At 43.9% G+C, this 19,369-nt stretch overlaps 1 pseudogene; it reads right to left on the reverse strand.

Annotated features, from left to right (window-relative positions):
* Positions 1–1,788, reverse strand: part of LOC116826303 (olfactory receptor 10A5-like) — a 13,189-nt pseudogene extending 11,401 nt beyond the window's left edge.
* Positions 1,789–19,369: the final 17,581 nt, after the last annotated feature.

The raw sequence follows: 19,369 nt of genomic DNA on the forward strand, positions 1-19,369 counted from the left end.
GTTTGACCGTTTTAGCACTTTTTCTATAGTCCCGACAGCAGGGTCAGCTGTTATAACTTAACAGATCTCCTGGTTCCCTTTTATCCAATTCTAGTTCCTCTTTTTGGGGCCCTGACTACATCTTTCTGCCTTTGCATGCCCTTTATACAGTAAAACAAGCTAAGTTAAAGCTCTAAATTATTTTTGCTCAAAGGCCTATGGCCTAAGATAATGGGGGGGGGGGCGTTATTTTCCCTATCAGGCTTCAGACTCTTAATCTTTGTTTCTGGCCAGATTCTGTTCTCATTGACACTGGCGTAAATCCAGAGTAAGCCGTGGATGACAATGGAAATACTTTGGTTTCACACGAGCGTAACTAAGAGTAGAATTTATTTCAATGATAAATAAATATAAAACCTATTCACTCTGAGAATAAACATAGGATCCATTTCTGTTACATCATATTTACACTAATGCTCAGTGACTTCATTGGAGTTACTCCTCATTTACAATCCACTGGCTTGGAAAAAAAAAAAAACTTCTCTGATTTAAAATAAATTGAAATTGATAATTGAAATTAATGGAGTTGCTCCAGGTTTACACTGGCATTTCTCCATTGCCTTGAAAAGAAGTCTCTCTTGATTTGCACTGTCATGCAAGTCGATTTGTATTTAATGGAGTTACTCTTGATTTACACTGGGATGAGCGAGAGGAAAATCGGACACATTGACGCCAGTGAAATTACTCCTAATTTAAACTAGAGGTAGAGGAGAATCAGGACCATTGACGTTACTCCTGATTTATACAAGCATAACCGAGAGCAGACTCGGGGCTGTAATCCCCAGTGGCTCACAATAAAACACTTTCACATGCTTTGAGAAGCTGTGTGTCAGTCCACCTTTTTCTCAGTGCTGCTTTCACCCGCTGGTTCCTTAGGCTGTAGATGACAGGATTCAGCAGGGCAGGTGCCACTGTATAGAGTAGAGAGAGCAGTTTATCCAGGCCCGACGTGTAACTGCAGTTGGGTCTCAAGTACCTAAAGACAGCACTGCTGTAGAACAGGGAAACAGAGATGAGGTGGGAGGAACACGTGTGGATGGCCTTCTGTTTCCCATCCAGCAATGGGATCCTGAGGATGGCAGTGACAATTCAAACGTAGGAGGCCAGGATGAGCGTGAAGGGGATGATGATGTCCAGGATATTCATTAGAACTTTCGTCACCTCATTTACATGGGAGTCTGGGCACAGCAGCTTCACCAGCGGCTGCACGTCGCAGAAGAAGTGGTTGATGACGTTGGAGCCGCAGAAGGGCATGCTGAATATCAGAGCTGTTTGTCCAAGGGACACAGACATGCCAGTGACCCAGCATCCTGAGACCAGCAGTTGGCAGAGCCTCCTGCTCATGAGGACTGGGTAGTGCAAAGGGTTGCAGATGGCTACATAGCGGTCATAAGATATGACAGCCAGGAGGTAACACACTGCGGTGCCAAAGAATAGGAAGAAGTACATCTAAGTGGCACAGCCAGAGAAAGAGATGGTTTTCTTCTCCAAGAGAAGGTTGGCCAGGATATTGGGGATGGTGACCGAGGTGTAGCAGATCTCCAGAAAAGCCAAGTTCTGGAGAAAGAAGTACATAGGGGTGCGGAGGACAGGGTCAGACACAGTGACAAGGATAACCAGAGCATTCCCCATCAGGATGAGGATGTAGATAGTGAGGAAGGTGAGGAAGAGCAGGGGCTGCAGCTCAGGATGGTAAAAGAGCCCCAGGAGTGTGAATTCCATTATAATTGTGTCATTCCCCCTTGTCATTTCTTCTGGACCCTCCACCTGCATGGGGATGAAATACAAGTCATCTCACCAGGGATGTCAGGAGTTCATTGGTGGATGGGCAGCACAGAGGAAATGGAAACTAGACTCAATGCTCTCCTCCCTAATTTCTTCTGGAGATGGTGTGACAGTTAATAATAATAACTATTTATTATGTGTTTAATAGCAGTGCCTAGACACTGGGCCAGTGACCAGAGCAAAGGCTTGGGAATGAGGAGACATGGCCTCTAGTCCTGTCTTTGCCAGTGGCTTCAGCAAGTCCTTTTACTTCTCTGTGTCTCCATTCATCTGTAAAATGAGGCTGGTACTGATCTCCTCTGTAATGCATATTGAGATTGACTAGTGGAAAATACTCTGTAAGAGCTAGATATGGTTGATATTAATAATGCGCTAGGCACTATGCAGATGCTTAGTTCTTACAGTCTAAGTAGACAAGACAGGCAAAGGTTGGGAGAAAGAAGGTGATATTTATACACCTATTTTACAAATGAGAAACTGAGTCAGAGAGATTATGGCTGGGGTTGTCAAAAAAAACTAAGGGCTAGATTTGTAAAGGTATTTAGGCACCTAGTTGGATTTTTAAAAACTCCTAGGCACCTAATAATATGGGAGTTGTGTGTGTAGTTCCTTTTAAAATTCTTGAATTTCCCTAAATACCTTTACAAATCTGTCTGTAAATTAATTAGGCATGTAATGAGCTGTACCTCTTTTGAAAAATTTCACATCTCCTGACATTAAGTCCCCTCCTATAACAAGACCATTTTTCTTTTGCAAACAATGAATGTCTGAAAATGGCTTTGAAAATTTCAACCTTAATAATTAAATAAGTATTGTTAATCCATACATTTCAAAATACTTTGCTGGGTGGGTTCTTTACTAGGGTGATATGTATTGAAATAAGAGGACACGTTTTAATTTTGCAGTTGGAAGAATGATTTTCACAGAGATTGCCAGAGGTTATACAGTAAATGAATAAGATAATTACTGTCAGTTACACTGCTGTAAATCTGGAGCCACTCTAGCAAAGTCAATGGAGATTTTTTGGATTTTTGTTAGTGGGTAAAATCTGGGCCTAAATCCCAGACTCTTACCCTCTTCATTTTACTGCACTCCCCAGTGACATCATATGGAAATACCAAATCTCATAAAGATAACACTTGTATTCAGAGCCTCAGTGGTTCAAAGAACACAGGTACACCACTCAGCATCAAATAGACCTTGGTCAGTGACCATCAGCCAGCTTGAAGCATGGGACTGCTGCATAGTTACCAAATTAAATAACTTGGTCATAACTTGGCCAGGACAAAAGAGCTCAAGTCTAATCTGACTTCCTGCATAGCACAGGCTGGAGCATTTCACTCTTTATTGAGCCTGCATGGTTACTTCTCTATTGAATCATCACAGCCTATCAGCTATTGGACTTGTGTCCATATACAGAAAATATACACCACCAAAACTAGCCACAGACGGAGACCTGTGCAGGGAGGCTGTTGAGTAAGCAAGCTTAGAGACTGAGTATCTGGCAATCTTTCCCAGACCTGAAGCAGACCTCTATGTAGCTCAAGACTCTCTTTCACCAACAGAAATTGGTCCAATAAAATATATCATCTCACTCACCTTGTTGCTCTGCCTAATTTTATGGTCATACATGGTCCTTATTAGGGTAGCATATGGGATCTGAGGGTCAGGGTTGAAGTAACATGCCTACTCCCCAGACATGATCCAGAAAAACATTGAAGCATACTCTTACCTTTAAGGACATGGGTAGTCCCATTGACTTCAATGGGAACATTTATGTGCTTAAAGTTAGGCATATGCATAAGTGGTTTGTTGTGTGTAGGGGGTGGGAGGAGAAGCGAAAAAGGATTTGATAACTAGATCACTTATTGAGGTGCCTTTCAGTCCTACACTTCTATGACTCTATGATTTCCTTATGCCAACCACTAGCAGGAGAAGCGTTTGAAAGCTGTGTATGTGCTTATGTTGTGTGGCTGTATGTGTGTGCATATAAGAAGAACTTGCTTGTGGCAGAAAGTAGAAAACAACTTGTTTGGAGGGTGTTTGAGTATCTTGTGTGTATTTTGTATTTCATGCTTGTGAGATATCGTGTGTGATGGAGAACTTGTTTCAATGGTGCATTGGCTGTGCACTGCCATCTCATATCTTGCTACTGGAGTTATTGGTTAAATAAGGGATTCTCTCTCCAGGTGTATTGCTCCAGCACCATTCACTTGTGCTGAACACACTGATATTGATACTCTGCAGAATTGTGCTACTTTGCTTTTAAAAGAGCCTAGATAAAAAACGAGACAAGGCAGCTGGTTGGATTCAGAAAGGGGGATTAGATAGATTGTTTACAGGGAGATTTTCAAAGGCACAAATGGCAGGTGGGTGCCGGACTCCCACTGAGAATTCTATCTGTACTTTTGAAAGTATCCCAATAGATAGGTAGTTATTAAGGCCAGAGAGGACCATTATAATCCCTGAATGGTTATTGAAAAGTTATCCAGAGAAATATGAAGTAATATTTCTTCCCAGAATAACTGTCCAACTATCATACTTTGGAGATGAATTTTACAAAAACAAAATTTAAAATCAGGGAAATTAAATAATATATTATTTAAATCATATGATTTTTATCATCCAGCATGAAGTATCTATCTGTCTGTCTATCTGTCTGTCTATCTATCCACCCACCATAACTATATCTCTTTTTTCCCCCTGCTCTCTAAGGTGAGAGATATGTATGGTATCTGATAGACAGATCATATTGTCCCAGTTATTCCTCTTTGCAAATAGTCATAGATATCTTGCATTATGCTTTCTTTCACTGAGGTTCTAGGTAATCTGTTCCTGCCTCCAATATAATTCCACTTACCTTTGGAAAAAGAGTAGTTTCATGCCAGCCTTTTAAAGATTTGCAAATTGGTGTAACCGTGCAGCAGTCTAAAGGGCCCTTATAAATAAAGAGATATTGTCTCTGTGTCTAATCAAAGCCAGGAGGTTTCTGATCTTCTTCCACTCCACCCTCACCAGTGATAACTGACTAAGTATCTTTCAATTCCATCTAGTGGCTTCAGGGACCTGATCCCCAAGGCACCTTGGACTCTTTAGGAGAATGATTTGGAACTATGAAGACGTGTTTCAGTGTCTAGAATCACACATTGGAGCAGGTGTCCAACTGCTTTAAATGGATGTGGCTGCACTGAACTCAGTAGGCATGACCTTCCCAGTGGGTGTAAATTGCTGTGTCTCCACGGAAGCCAAAAGAGCCGATCCCCAGCTGTAAATGGAAATCAGTGGGCTGGACCCTCGGTTTAGAGCTATGTCAGTTTACGCCAGCTGAGGATCTGGCCCCAGGCATGCTAAAACTGCATCTCTCTTGCCCTGCAGTGAAAATGTCTTCTGGTAAATCCACATGCAGGACTGTAAGTGGAAGCTCTGATACATTTCCATTCCCCAGCCATGGCCATGAATGCCAGCTGCACTAGAAGGGACTAAATCCTATTCTGAGTTACACCAGTGTACACAGATTTGTAGACTCGCAGGACAGGAAGGGATCTCAAGAGGTCATCTAGTCCAGTTCCCTGCACTCAAGGCAGGACTAACTATTATCTGCTATATTATAAGCTGTATGTGTCATGTGACAATCTGGCCCTACAGGCTTCTTGATGAGTCTCTGCCCCCACTCAAGAGAGATATCTTGGGTATATTTTCATATATTATTATCATCATCATCTCATGGAACTGGAAGGGACCCTGAAAGGTTATTGAGTCCAGCCCCATCCCTTCACTAGGAGAACCAAGTACTGATTTTGCCCCTGATCCCTAAGTGGCCCCCTCAAGGATTAAACTTGCAACCCTGGGCTTAGTAGACCACTGCTCAAATCACTGAGCTATTCCTGCCCCTATCTTGGTGTCACTGTGGGTAGTTCTCTGAAAACATCCATTCAATGTGTAGCATAGGTCAAAAAAACAAACAATGTTAGAAGCCTTTAGGAAAGGGTTACATAATAAGACAGAAAATATCATAATGCCAAGGTATAAATCCATGGTACATCCATACCTTGAATGCTGTGAGCAGTTCTAGTCACTCCATCTCAAAAAAAGATATATTAGAACTAGAAAAGGTACAGAAAAGGGCAACTAAAATTATTAGGGGTTTGGAACGGGTCCCATATGAGGAAAAATTCAAGAGGCTAGGACTTTTCAGCTTGGAAAAGGGATGACTCAAGGGCAATATGAGAGAGGGCTATAAAGTCATGACTGGCATGGAGAAAGTGAATAAGGAAGTGTTATTTATCTCTTCACATAAAACAAGCACCAGAGGTCACCCAATGAAATTATTAGGCAGCATTTCTTCACAAGAACGCACAGTCAACTTGTGGGACTCCTTGCCAGAGGACGTTATGAAAGCTAAGACTATAACAGGATTCAAAAAAGAACTAGATAAATTCATAGAGAATAGATCCATCAAAGGCTAGTAGCCAAGATGGGCAGGGATGGTGTCCCTAGCCTCTGTTTTCCAGAAGCTGGGAATGGGTGACGGGAAATGGATCACTTGATGATCACATGTTCTGTTCATTCCCTCTGGGGCACCTGGCATTGGCCATTGTTGGAAGACAGCATACTGGTCTAGATGGACCTTTGGTCTGATCCAGTATGGTCGTTCTTGTGTTATGTTTCTTCTGGCATTACAATCTACTAATGTAGTGTAAATCTATATTTACTCCTTTGACTTAACTTGTGTAACATAGAGAGCTTTTGACACTTCTTTCTGTAGTGTCAATCAAGATACAAGGCATCTGATTCTGATCTCAAGGAGTTGTTTCATAAAATTGAAAGTCTGAACATTTTAAAAACAATAAAGTAAACACATTTTATTTTTAAACACAAAAAAATTATCATGCCTCGGTGAGTTCCAAAAGTTATTTATTATTAACTATTTTTGAAAGCCGCCAGGCTCATGGGTTTCAGACATCTCTTGATGGGATATGGGAAGATTCGTGTTTATACTAATTGCAGTTTAAAAAAAACACAAATGGGACACAGGGACTTTTGAAGGCCAAAAGTAGAACTAGGTTCAAAAACAATTAGATAAGTTAATGGAGAATAGGTCTATCCAAGGCTATTAGCCAAGATGGTCAGGGATGCAACCCCGTGCTCTGTGTATCCCTAAGCCTCTGACTGTGAGATGCTGAAGCTGGATGAGAGGGGATGGATCACTTTGATTGCCTTGTTCCATTCATTCTCTTTGAAGCATCTAGTGTTGGCCACTCTCAGAAGACAGGACACTGGGCTAGATGGACCTTTGGTCTGACCCAGTATGTCCATTTTTATATATGGAGATATATCTATTTCATAGAGCTGGAAGGGATCTTGAAAGGTCATCAAGTCCAGGCCCCTGCCTTCACTAGCAGGACTAAGTATTGATTTTACCCCAGAAGTGCTCCCCTCAAGGATTGTACTCACAACCCTGGGATTAGCAGGTCAATGCTCAAACCACTGAGCTCTCCCTCCAAAACTCTTTGGCATTTTCAGCACAAATTTTCAAATAGTTTAAGTTGACCCAAAACAACATTTTTTAGTGAATAAATGGATCATCCAAAAATTTTCACTCAGCTCTGCTCAGGACTGCCTGCTCTCAAGAAACCCTCCACCTCCAAACCAACAAGCCATTCCAAATAGGACACCAAAACCAGAAGCCAGGTTCTGACATCAGACTGTTGTGATAATTGGGCCTACAAATTTTACCCTGATCATGACTTTAACTGTGAGAGGTGAATGAAAGTTCATAAGATGCCACAATAACCTAGGACAAGAAATGTTGATGGGGAAAGGTAGGGAAAGGAAGACAGACTGAATGAGTCCAAACACAGAGGCCTAGCTCAAGGATTGTGTTAAGATCATGATGGGTAAATAAGAAAAGCGTGGAACCAGAAATCAGTGACCCAAAAAATTAGGCCTAATTGGTAGACAAAATAATGAGAGGATGGGCTATTCCACTCACCACTCCATTCTGGGGTCCTTACAGAAAGAGACTCTGGAGAGAAATAGGCTGCTGGAGCGAGCTTCACCAACATGAGTGCTACACCCACCATCTCCTGGGCCCCCAGGCCTTCCTCATCCTGATCCTGAAAGATGTCCTGACTCGGCCAAGCCAAAGAGAGGGACCCAGATGACATCACCAGCTCTGCTGGCTCCAGCTGAATTCCAAAAACCACCTGGGATGAAACAGGATTGGACTGTAACACCACCACCACTTACAACGCATCTCAGCTAACATCTTCTCTTCCCCCCAAGGACAGTTCTGACCATCATTAATACCATCTAAGAGACTGTCAAAAAAAAGTATTTGCTTTTTTTTTCCCTTCTGAAAACTCTCTCTCCAGCTAAAGGGAAAGGAAACAGGGAATTTTGTTAAAATGAAAGCCTGACTTAATACTCTAAATTTCAAATACTGTAACTGTTTTTTCTTCTTTTCTGTATCTTTAATAAAACCTTAACAGGACAGTTAATGGCATGTTTGCCATGGCACTGAGGAGGCAGAAGTCTCCGAATATCAAACCTAGAAACTTTTTTAATATTGGTTAATGCTGGACAGTGAGCGGGTTATGTTAACACTTTTGAACCATATGACCATCTAAATCAATGCAAGACCAACAAGCCAGATGTTGCCTCTTTTACTCACATGGAACAGTATTTTACACCCAGGACCAGCGCCAGGGTTTTTGGCATCCTAGGCACCGGGCCATTTTGCCACCCTGCACGCCGGTCCCGCAGCTCCGGTGGATCTGCCGCAGGCGTTGCTGCGGAGGGTCCGCTGGTCCCGCGGCTCCGGTGGACCTGCCGCAGGCATGCCTGCGGAAAGTCAACCGGAGCCGCGGGACCAGCGGACCCTCTGCAGGCACGCCTGTGGGAGGTCCACCAGAGCCGCCTGCCGCCCTTCCTGCAAAATGCCGCCGCCTCCCATAATCCTGGCACCTAGGCGACGGCCTAGGTCGCCTAAATGGAAGCACCGGCCCTGTTTACACCACGAGTAGACCTATTGAAATCCATGGGACTAGTCATAGAGTAAGGTACTGCCCCATGTGAGTAAGGAAGAATTGGGCCTTTAAATTCCCATTGGTTGGAATGCTTCATAAAGGCCAGACTGTGACTCCTTCACTCACACTGGTAAATGGTTATTGTCACGAATAGCTCCATTGCCTGAACATCTGTCTAACTTTTCACTGATGTGACCAAGGGGTTTGTAAGCTGGCCTTCAGTTAGCACCTAGAACTGGTCACTTGCATCCTAGTGGCAGATTTTATATGGACTTGAAACACAATCTGCATTCCATTCCCTGAGCTGCTCAGCCCTGAACTGTTCTGATGGTTTTGCTAACAGCACATGGGCCAAGCCTACCCATGGTGTAATCCCACTGCCTAAAATGGAGTTACTCCAGGATAAAATCTTCCCCCGTGATGTTTACACAGAACTAGCTGTATTCCCCTTGATGCTCTTTGGAGTAATAGGTGTTTTGTCTTTCCTGAGGAAGAATTGCCTTGGCCCCAAAGACATTTCCACCGCTTGCTACTGTGGGACCCGGACCCCATGTGCACGTGTTGTGTGGGATATTCCTCTTGTGAGAATTAAGTCATTGCTTCTATTCTGTCTGCCACACGTCATGCGGGCCCGGATCCCCCAAACTGGTAAAAACCAAGACATAGCGTCCAACTGACTTGCATGAGGGCAAATGCAATTTACTCCCCTGAGAATGCTAACACTAGAAAGTTTTGTTCCTCACTATTGGCTGAATCCCCAACAAGGTCTTCATTTAGTTGCTATATATTTAACATCAAGTTTGTTGTTAGCCTTACCTCCTACTGAGAACTCTGTATGTGACTCCTGTCTCTAGGCAGCTAGTGCAATATAGCCAGAATTTATACCTGAAGTAATAACATTGTGGATTCAGTGGTGCTACACCAGTGGAGCCCACTGACTTTTAAAATGATCCCTCTGCAACCCTGTGGAGTTGAATACTCTTTTTCATGATCATTGCAAAGACTTTAAAAATAACTGGCCGTCAGTGGGACCCATTAGTCCTTTCATTGTTAGCTGATCAGCAGAGTTTGAATTGTGAACGGAATAAATCAATATAAATTAACTGATCAATAAAAGATTGGCGGACAGTAAATAGTCCAGTAGGGGCACCTAGGCTCAGGATGAGGCCTAGTCGTAATGGTATAGACTGTGGAGATCAGTGACTCAGTTGGGAACAAACCTGACTAGAGCTCCAGCATGCATACAGGGAACAAGCTCTGGATCATTTTTCCAAATGGGATGATCCCCAGTTACAATCTGAACCTGAGGCAAAGCTAAAGTCCATATCCTCTGAGCTGCCTGACTCTGGAGAAAGCTAATTTTATTGTTTGAACAGAGCAGGTGCAGCAGCGATGCAGAGTGAAGGTTGGTACACATCTTCTGACATGAGATGAATTGTGTGGGTCTGAGACTAGTGTCCATACTGCAAATAAAATACGTAAAACTGGGCTTGTTCAAGGGCTTGAGGGAGGTTTGATGTCGCGGCCCCCATTGTGTTTTTTAATTACTTTAGATGCAGCATATATCCTAGGCCACTTGGAAAATCCCCACTCTAAAGTGACATCACAGTTCAACACCAATTAAACGGCTGTGTGTGCAGGCTTAGCCAGAGAGCAGCTCCCAATCCCACCCTGGACTGATTCCGTCCACTGTATGGTCACGCATAAACCACTCGGTGACCACGTGTTTCAGCCATCGCTACTGTTTTTATGCAGGGGGTGTATGTGTGTGCCAGTGCATTCTGGGAAAACCTGGGCAGGGGAGAGTGCCAGAGAACTTACAGACCAATCAGTTCATGGGACTAACCTCTATTAGATATCCTAGTATGGAGAGCTGGGGGAGAGAGGAAGGAAGATAGGGCACATTGGCACGGCACGGGAATGCTTTCTCCATTGCAGAAGATCAGTGTGATGGATCAGTTACAAGAGGAAAAGCACTGACCAGCCTGCACTTTGGGCAGCAGAGACACAATGTTAGCTGCCACTGGTCTGGCTACTAGCGAGTATGGGTATCTCACTTACTGGGAGTCCATGCTGAGACATCCCAAAAGAGTCCTCTAGTACTCAGGTCTTTCTATGGATCAGGACTTTGCAAGGTGGCTCCAGGATGGCATCCAAAATCACTGGTCACCTTTGAAAATTTCCACTGTGATTTTCCAAATGGTAAAAACAGGCAGGAGCCTTGTTCCAACTGAACATGGGTGGGAATTCGGCTTCTAACTCTGTTAGGTTCTTTGAGAGTCCCTGGCTAACATGCAGGCACAATCCATGTTTAGAGTCTGCAAGGCTGCAAGCTCAGGTACCGGGCCATCAGCATGGCAAGGAGTGATTGTGTGGGCAGTGGCTTGTAGGGGGTCCAGCGAAACAAGAATAGAGGCACATTTAGGAAACATGCCCTAATGTCTATCCTGTCCTTTACTGCTGTAAAACAGGAGAAGCCTGGCAAGCAACTTTTCATCTGTGCTAAATTAACTCATATACAGGCCATTTTAATAAGAATACCTGTTTTTACAGCATTTTTCGTTTCCAGGTCTCAGACTACTTTACAAAGGAGCTAAGTATCCTCAGCCCTGTCCTACAGATGGAGAAACTGAGTCACAGTGAGGTGAAATTACTTGGCTACGGTCATCCAGGAGGTCAGTAACAGGGCAAAGAATAGAAGCCAGGTCTTCTGAGACCTAGCTCAGTGTCACAGCAACTAGCCCACACGGCCTCTAGACAAGCAGCAGCGAGAGGGAGCATGCATCTTAATTTGATGTTCACACTTAATAGTTCTCATAAAACCATGTTCATCTGTGGATCTCAGAGCACTCCAATTCCCAAAAAGTGTAAGCAACATTTCAGAAGGTGGCTAAGTGGTTTAGGAGCTTGAGTCCAATTTTCAAAAGTGACTTAGGAACTTAGGAGTCTGAGATTGTTAAAGGCATTTAGGCATCCAGATCACTTTTTAGAAGCTCTTAGGTGCCAACTAGCCATGGATTTCAATAGGAGTTATGGGCCTTGGTGCATTTGAAAATCTGACTAGGCACCTCTCTGCAATGTGAGGTGCCTAAATACTCTCAAAAACTGTCCCCAAGTCTCACTGAAAGTCAATGGGACTTAGAATCCTGGGCCTGTGGGTCAGATTTTTAAAGAAAAATTGTCGACACCTAACTCCCATTGAAATCAATGCAAGTTAGGCACATACATATTTTAAAAAGCCTACCTTAAGTCAGTTTTGAAATGAGACATAGCTATCTAAGTCAACGTAAGAGCTGCTATACAGGTCCATCTAGCCCAGTATCCTGTCTCTGACAGTGGCCTTTACCAGAGCTTCGGGGGAGTGTATGGACAAAGGCAATTAGCTCAGTGGTCTTCCCCTCCTGGTTTCTGGCTGTCAGAGGTTTAGGGTCACCCTCAGCATGCGGTTGTGTCCGTGACCACCTTGGCTAATAGCCATTGATGGACCGATCCTCCATGAACATATCTAGTTCTTTTCTGCACCCAGTTATACTTTTAACCATCACAATATGCCATGACACCAAATTCCACAGGTTAATTGTGTGTTGTGCCAGGAAGGGTCAGATTTTTAAAGGCATTTAGGCACCTAACTCTCTTGATGTGCCTTTGAAAATCCCACTAGATCCTGTCTGCTTTCCTCAGCACCTAAATATATTAAAAAATATGACTCTTACCCCATGTCAACATCTCCATTTTATAGAGGAGGAAGTGATTTGGTGTAGGCCCCACAAAGAGTCAGTGGCAGTGTGGACTAGAACCGAGGCATCTTGACTTTCTGCCCAGTTCCTGGGTTGTTAAACAGAACTCAGTATTTCCCTCAATGCTGAGAGCAGGAAAACAAACTGTCTCATGTTTCCTTCCTGTGAGAAAACAGTAGGAAGAAGGGCACATTTAATTCTGTGGGTTGATTTCCCTTGGCTTTGTTGTATGCCCATACATGTCAGTATATTCATTTGAGTCTATCTATATAGGGTTCCGATCAGCAGGCTGAGAATCAAGAGATCCATGGCTTGAATCTTGACTCAGTTATCCCTGTGTAATTCATTTGGGCCAAATCCCCGTCTGGTGTAAACTTGTATAATTCCAATGAAGTCAATGGAGCCGTGCCCCTATATACATTAGCTGAACAAAAAGTGAGTCCTGCTTTATACCATCATAAGCAAAAGGAGAATCACTCCCTGGTTTATCTCATTTTACTGAATGAGCTTGGGCCATCGTGTCCCCTCTCTGTGCCTCAGTTTCTCCATTTATAAAACAAAGATACTTGTATCCAGCTTCTATATAGCACCTGTCATTCACAGATCTCAATGCACTTACAAATGCAGGTCAATATCATTATCCCTATTTCGCAGATGGGGAAACTGAGGCATGAGAGCTAGTGTCACTTGACCAACATTTCACATCATCTGATGCTCTGAGAAGATGGAGAACCCAGGTTTTCTGACTCCCAATCCATTATCTGTTACAGGGTTTCATCAAATCTGAGGGAAACCTCTTATTTGTATTGTGATCAGTCAGGAATACTCTCATCAGTGGTTTGCTTGGGAAAACTAGCTTGAGTGAGGAATACACATATAATTTAAAATTTGCCCAGCAGTCCCCACATGGATTGTACTATTTTAACATAACATTTTTATAGTGTACCACTTCCTCTCAAAGGATATTAAAGCCCTTCACTAAAGTGGATATCAAGCTTTTATAGGGAGAGGGTTAGCTCAGTGGTTTAAGCTTTGGCCTGCTAAACCCAGGGACGTGAGTTCAATCCTTGAGGGGGCCACTTAGGGAGCTGGGGCAAAAAGCAGTACTTGATCCTGCTAGTAATCTTTCAAAGTCCCTTCCAGTTATAGGACCTTGATAATCTCCTATTATCTTTAGTGGGGAGGGATAGCTCTGTGGTTTGAGCATTGGCTTGCTAAACCCAGGGTTGTGAGTTCAATCCTTTGGGGGAGCCATTTGGGGAACAGGGTAAAAAGCTAGGGATTGGTCTTGCTTTGAGCAGGGGGTTGGACTAGATGACCTGCTGAGGTCCCTTCCAACTTTAATATTCTTATCCTCTTCTTACAGACAGGGGACATAAGACACAAAGAAGGGAAGTGACTTGCTTAAAGTCACTTGGTGAATGAGTCAGTAGAGCCAGGAATAAAACTGAACTCCCTTGACTTTCAACTCAGACACTAGCCATTGGAAAGCACTGCCTCCCAATATCAACACAATGGGTTAAATAGAACCTTGGTGGAAAACACACTCACTCCACGTTCCATTTTGTAAAACTGAAACATAGCTTCCATCTCTGCCCCAAGTCTGCTTTATACATTTAGGCTACAATTTTCAGACACAGGAAGATAAACCAGAATCAGTGTGAATGGCTTCTATTTTAGATTAAGAATTAAAAAAAAAAAGGAAACAAGAAAAAAATGAAGTAAAGTCTCCATGAGAGAGCACAATGTGTGTGAATCCCCTGTGACATGCTACATTTATTTTCCACACAACAGACATTTATCCCAGCCATCAGACAATTATACTTCAGAGGAGCAGTGCACAATCACAATACTTATTGTTATAATTCAACACAATGGCAAATTTGATAGATAGATGGATGTGTATGGGACAGATAGATAGTTGGCTGTGCATAGGATGGATAGCTGGTTGGCCGTGTATGGGATGGATAAACAGATGGCTGTGTTTGGGATGGATGGATGGATAGATGGCTGTATATAGGATGAATGGATAGATAGTGAGATGGATGGCTGTGTACGGGATGGATAGTTAGATGGATGGCTGTGTCAGGGATGGATAGTCAGATGGATGACTGTGTATGGGATAGATAGATAGATAGATGGCTGTGCATGGGATAGATAGATAGTTGGCTGTGTTTGGGATGGATAGATAGAAGGCCTTATTTGGGATGGATAGATAGATAGATCGCTGTGTCTGGGATGGATAGCTAGATAGAGGCTGTGCATGGGATGGATAGTTAGATGGAGGCCGTGTATGGGATGGATGGATAGATGGCTGTGTAGGGGATGGATAGATAGATGGCTGTGTTTGGGATGGATAGATAGATAAAGGCCATGTGTGGGATGGGTAGATAGATAGAGGCCGTGTCGGGGATGGATGGATAGATGGCTGTGTAGGGGATGGATGGATAGATAGATAGATGACTGTGTTTGGGATGGATAGATAGATAGAGACCATGTATGGGATGGATAGTTAGATGGATGGTTGTGCATGGGATGGATGGATAGATAGTTGGCTGTGTTTGCGATGGATAGATAGATAGAGGCTGTGCATGGGATGGATGGATAGATGGCTGTGTATGGGATGGATGGATAGATGGCTGTGTTTAGGATGGATAGAGAGAAAACCAAGAGTTCCTGACTACTAATACAGAAATTGCTGTACAGGACAGTAGGATTCTGTCAGCTCCAGCAAGCTTAATGAAAATCAGCTTCACTGACAACTCAGAGATGGCGATGCACTTTTCAAAGGATGTTAATGACCATTATCTCCATTTTTCAGATGGGAAAGATGTCCCCAAACTATTTTTTTTCAGCCCACACTGTTTGGGTTTTGGCAGTGTATCACCCCAGAGCATCACTGTGACCAGGCCTTCCCATTGTTGTCCTTTCCCAGCTGACACACAGGGAGAATGGAACAGACATGACTTCTGCTCCGCACCATGTCTCTCCCCTCCCCTTCCATTTGCTCCCAGAAGGTACGGGTGACTGGTGCTTTCACTCCCCCAGCTAGCAGAGCAAAGACCCAATTAGCCAGCATGCAGCCACGCATGCGGTGGGGAATTCTCACTGACTCCTACTCCCTTGTGTGGCCATACATAGGCTGAGGACAAAGCCGCTTTTGATGTCAAAAGAAAACATGCAGAGCAACTTTGGAGAGTCTTTGGCCTTGCTCCCCACCCCTCAGGTCACAAAAGAAATCTCAAATACCTCTCAACCCATCCAGCTTTTACAGGTTTGGGGACAACCAAGGTAGAACTCCTAGTTTCAGAGGGTGAGAAAGAGTTTTCTTTGTTTCTTGACAGCTTTTACAGTCATATTAGAGCGGCTACATGGGAGACCTTACAGAGGCGCGGCTGCGTTGGTGCAGCGGTGCCACTTCAAGGTCTCTAGTGTAGACTGGGCCTGAGATTGACATAATTTTGTGGTGTAAACATGGACTAAAATTCACAGACTGAACAGAGACATTAGATTTATGGCTTATTAAAACAATCTGTAACCCACTAACTTTCTTTTTGTCCTGTGACTGCAGAGGTGTAAACAGGCCACTCCACCTTGAATGATCCCTTAGGATACATGCTAACTGCTTATGGGAAACAATCTATTCCACTCTGTATATAGCTGTGATACTTCGAGTACCTTCCCCAGACCTGAAGCTCTGTGTGGCTCGAAAGCTTGTCTCTCTTCCCAGCAGAAGTTGGTCCGATAACACATGTGACCTTTGTAATATCCTGGGACCCACTTCTGCAACGCGGCTACAGACTGTAGTGGTCAGTCAATACTACACATGTAGAGTCACAGCTTTAGCTGGTGTACATAGCTGTGACCCCGCTGATTCCAGTGCGGGTAGGCTGGTACACACCACTTGGTGTGTTGACTATTGACTTAAATGGAACAGTTTTGACTTACGCCAACTGGGGATCTGGCCCAACAAACTCAGTGGAGTTGTGCCAGTTCACACCAGCAGGGAGGATCTGGCACCTTAACTTCAATGGAGCCGCACTGATTGATGCCAACTGAGAATCTGGCCTACGGACTCAAAAAAACAAACTAAATGCTAAACTGTGCTCTCGCTGAAATCTGTAACTGTTTTCTCCCTGAGTACATGGGGAGAAAGAATAGGGCTTAATAGCTATGCTAGGTTTTCCTGTAACAGAGAGTCTAAGAAGCATCAAGGAGCAGGTCCCTAAAGCATTTGCTAAAGAAGCTATTAAATGCACCAGTGCCATTCCTGCCCAACTCCTTTGAGAAACAAAGAGAGGAGAGGCATGTGGGCTGAAGAGGTAGATGAGGCATTTCTCGATGCAAGTAGAATTATGCTGAACTCCTTTAGATTATCCTGAAAGAGCTGAATCTAGATGCTTTTACTGGTTAAATTCACATCATGCCTCAAACTGTATGTAAGCAGAGTCAGGATGAGCTGTATCCTGACATCTGATGGTGAATTGTAGGGAGTGTGGAAAGAATGTCAAGAATCTCAAAGGGTGTGGAAAGATTTGCATTGGCATCCACTCCCCAACTTAGCATAAGCCCACAGCAGCTTGGGATGGTGATTTTAACAGCTCTGGGATCGCCCAATTTCTTTTGGTTAATTGGGGCAGGAGGGAAAAAAAAGTTCACCACCCTGATTGGTGTGAATGGGGACTGGGAGCTGTTTTTGTGACAGAAATGCTCAACACTCAGTTGGGTGGTAAACTGCTAGACAAGGGACAGGGTCCAAAAACCCACTGAATTGAGAGAGTGGGTAGTCATCTGTGTTGGGTAGCACAGTCCACCTGGTGGAGCTATAAATACACCAGTTTTCACCCCTCTTCTCTCCACTGTGGAACTTCAGAAAGTTGATTGTATTCCCTTTACAGAATCTAGATACAGGTTACTGAGTTGACTCACCGGCAAATAGTGCACTGGGGCTCCCACTATGTGCTGAGATCAACTAAAGTTGAATCACAAAAAGCTGAATTGCTTAGCAGGGAGCACTGAGTACTGGCAACTAGTGGGGAGCCTGAAGCTAATAACCGCAACAGAGCAGCTAGCAGAGTGGAGCAGCTTGTGGAGATGCTGGAGCGACCATGGGAACAGCTGGTGACGCACAGCGCTGCAAGAGTGGAAGTAGCTTGTGGAATGGTGAGTGGCCCATGGAGCGAGCGGAGCCAAGCAGTTTGCAAGGGCACCCAACTGGAGCAAGCTCACGGCAGGCCGCTTGGGGAGGGCGGAGCCGGGTTGGTGAGGACGGCTGGAGGAGCAGAGTGGAGCGGCTGGAAGGCGGAGCAGTTCATGAGTAAGGTGAAAGCAGAACCCACGGAGATCAGGGCAGTGGCCTGACCACGTAAAGGTGCCCTTTCACTCCAGGCTGGGGGGAGGGACCCTCTATAGAGAGACTCTTGAATTCTGGGTTGGCATTGACCAAGACTTTTGTGTTGTTGGACTTTGGAAGTGAGTGGACTTAAGACCCTAAAGGAAAAAGGACATTGCCAAATGTCTCGGGTGTGGATTTTTGTTATTGTTGTGTTATAACCTCTATTTGTGGGTGTTCTCCAAAAGAGATGCCGCATTGATTCCTTCCTTTACTAAAAAGGTTTGCTACACTCAACTCCATCTTTGAGAGGGAAGTAATTGCCCTTCTAGAGGCCCCAAGGAGGGTGTGGTATGTAAACATCCTCAGGTCACTGGGTGGGGGCTTGAGTTTGGTTATGCATTGTGTAACTGAAATGGCCCCTGAATTAACTGAACCCAGCCCTTGTTGCTTGCCAACCAGTAATTTCAGCTCTGTTGCCAGTTCAGCACTTAGTGATCTCAGCATATAGTAGGGGAGCTCTGTGGTAATGCAAGCCAAATTTGCCTAGAGTGGAGTTCAGCTCAGTAACTTGTAGCTAGATTCTTAAGAAGAATACAAAATAACTCTGACATTCTAACAGTGGAAAAAGGAGAGGTGGAACTGGTGTTACTAAGCTCCACAGCAAATGTGCACCAAACAACAGAATACCCTACTCTCTCTCATACCTCTCGTCATATCAGTGGTTTGGAAACCCATGCTCCCTTGTTCTAGCAAGACCAGACCAACTGAGGTGATCATTCTGTTCACAAAGCAGGTCCCACAGCTCATCACACAATCAGGTGACAAACTTTTTTTCCCCTCCTGCCCCAATAACAAAGAAATTGTGGATCCCAGAGCTGTTAAAATCACCATCCCAAGCTGCTGTGGGCTTATGCTAAGTTGGGGAGTGGATGCCAATGCAAATCTTTCCACACCCTTTGAGATTCTTGACATTCTTTCCACACTCCCTACAATTCACCACCAAATGTCAGGATACACCTCATCCTGACTCTGCTTACATGTAATATACCCGGCATAAAACATTGCAGGTCCTGCTTCTCATCTCACTCTGAGTGTGAAGACAGGAATTTAACCCCAGCACCGTTAATGTTATGAAACTTGCATATGAACGGCTCTATTCTGATCTCCATTTACTTTGTGTTTAAATGGACAGACCCACATTGATCTCAGTGAAGTAGCTTCAGTTTTAATTCAATTTAACAGAAAGAATAACCATACTGTAAGTGATTATAGTGTGACAAAGACCGTTTGGCGTCTGTTAATATATTCATTACAGCCGAGTGCCAGATCTGTTCCAAATAAGGTTGGGAACAAAGCATCTCTATTTGTAAATGTCAGCTTTTTATAGTGATCAAAAATCTGCCTATTTACTCAGATTCTCTTCAATTTCCTTGTGCCTGGTCTGG

The sequence above is a fragment of the Chelonoidis abingdonii genome, chromosome 14 (genome assembly GCF_003597395.2).
Source record: "Chelonoidis abingdonii isolate Lonesome George chromosome 14, CheloAbing_2.0, whole genome shotgun sequence".
Lineage (NCBI taxonomy): Eukaryota > Metazoa > Chordata > Testudines > Testudinidae > Chelonoidis > Chelonoidis abingdonii.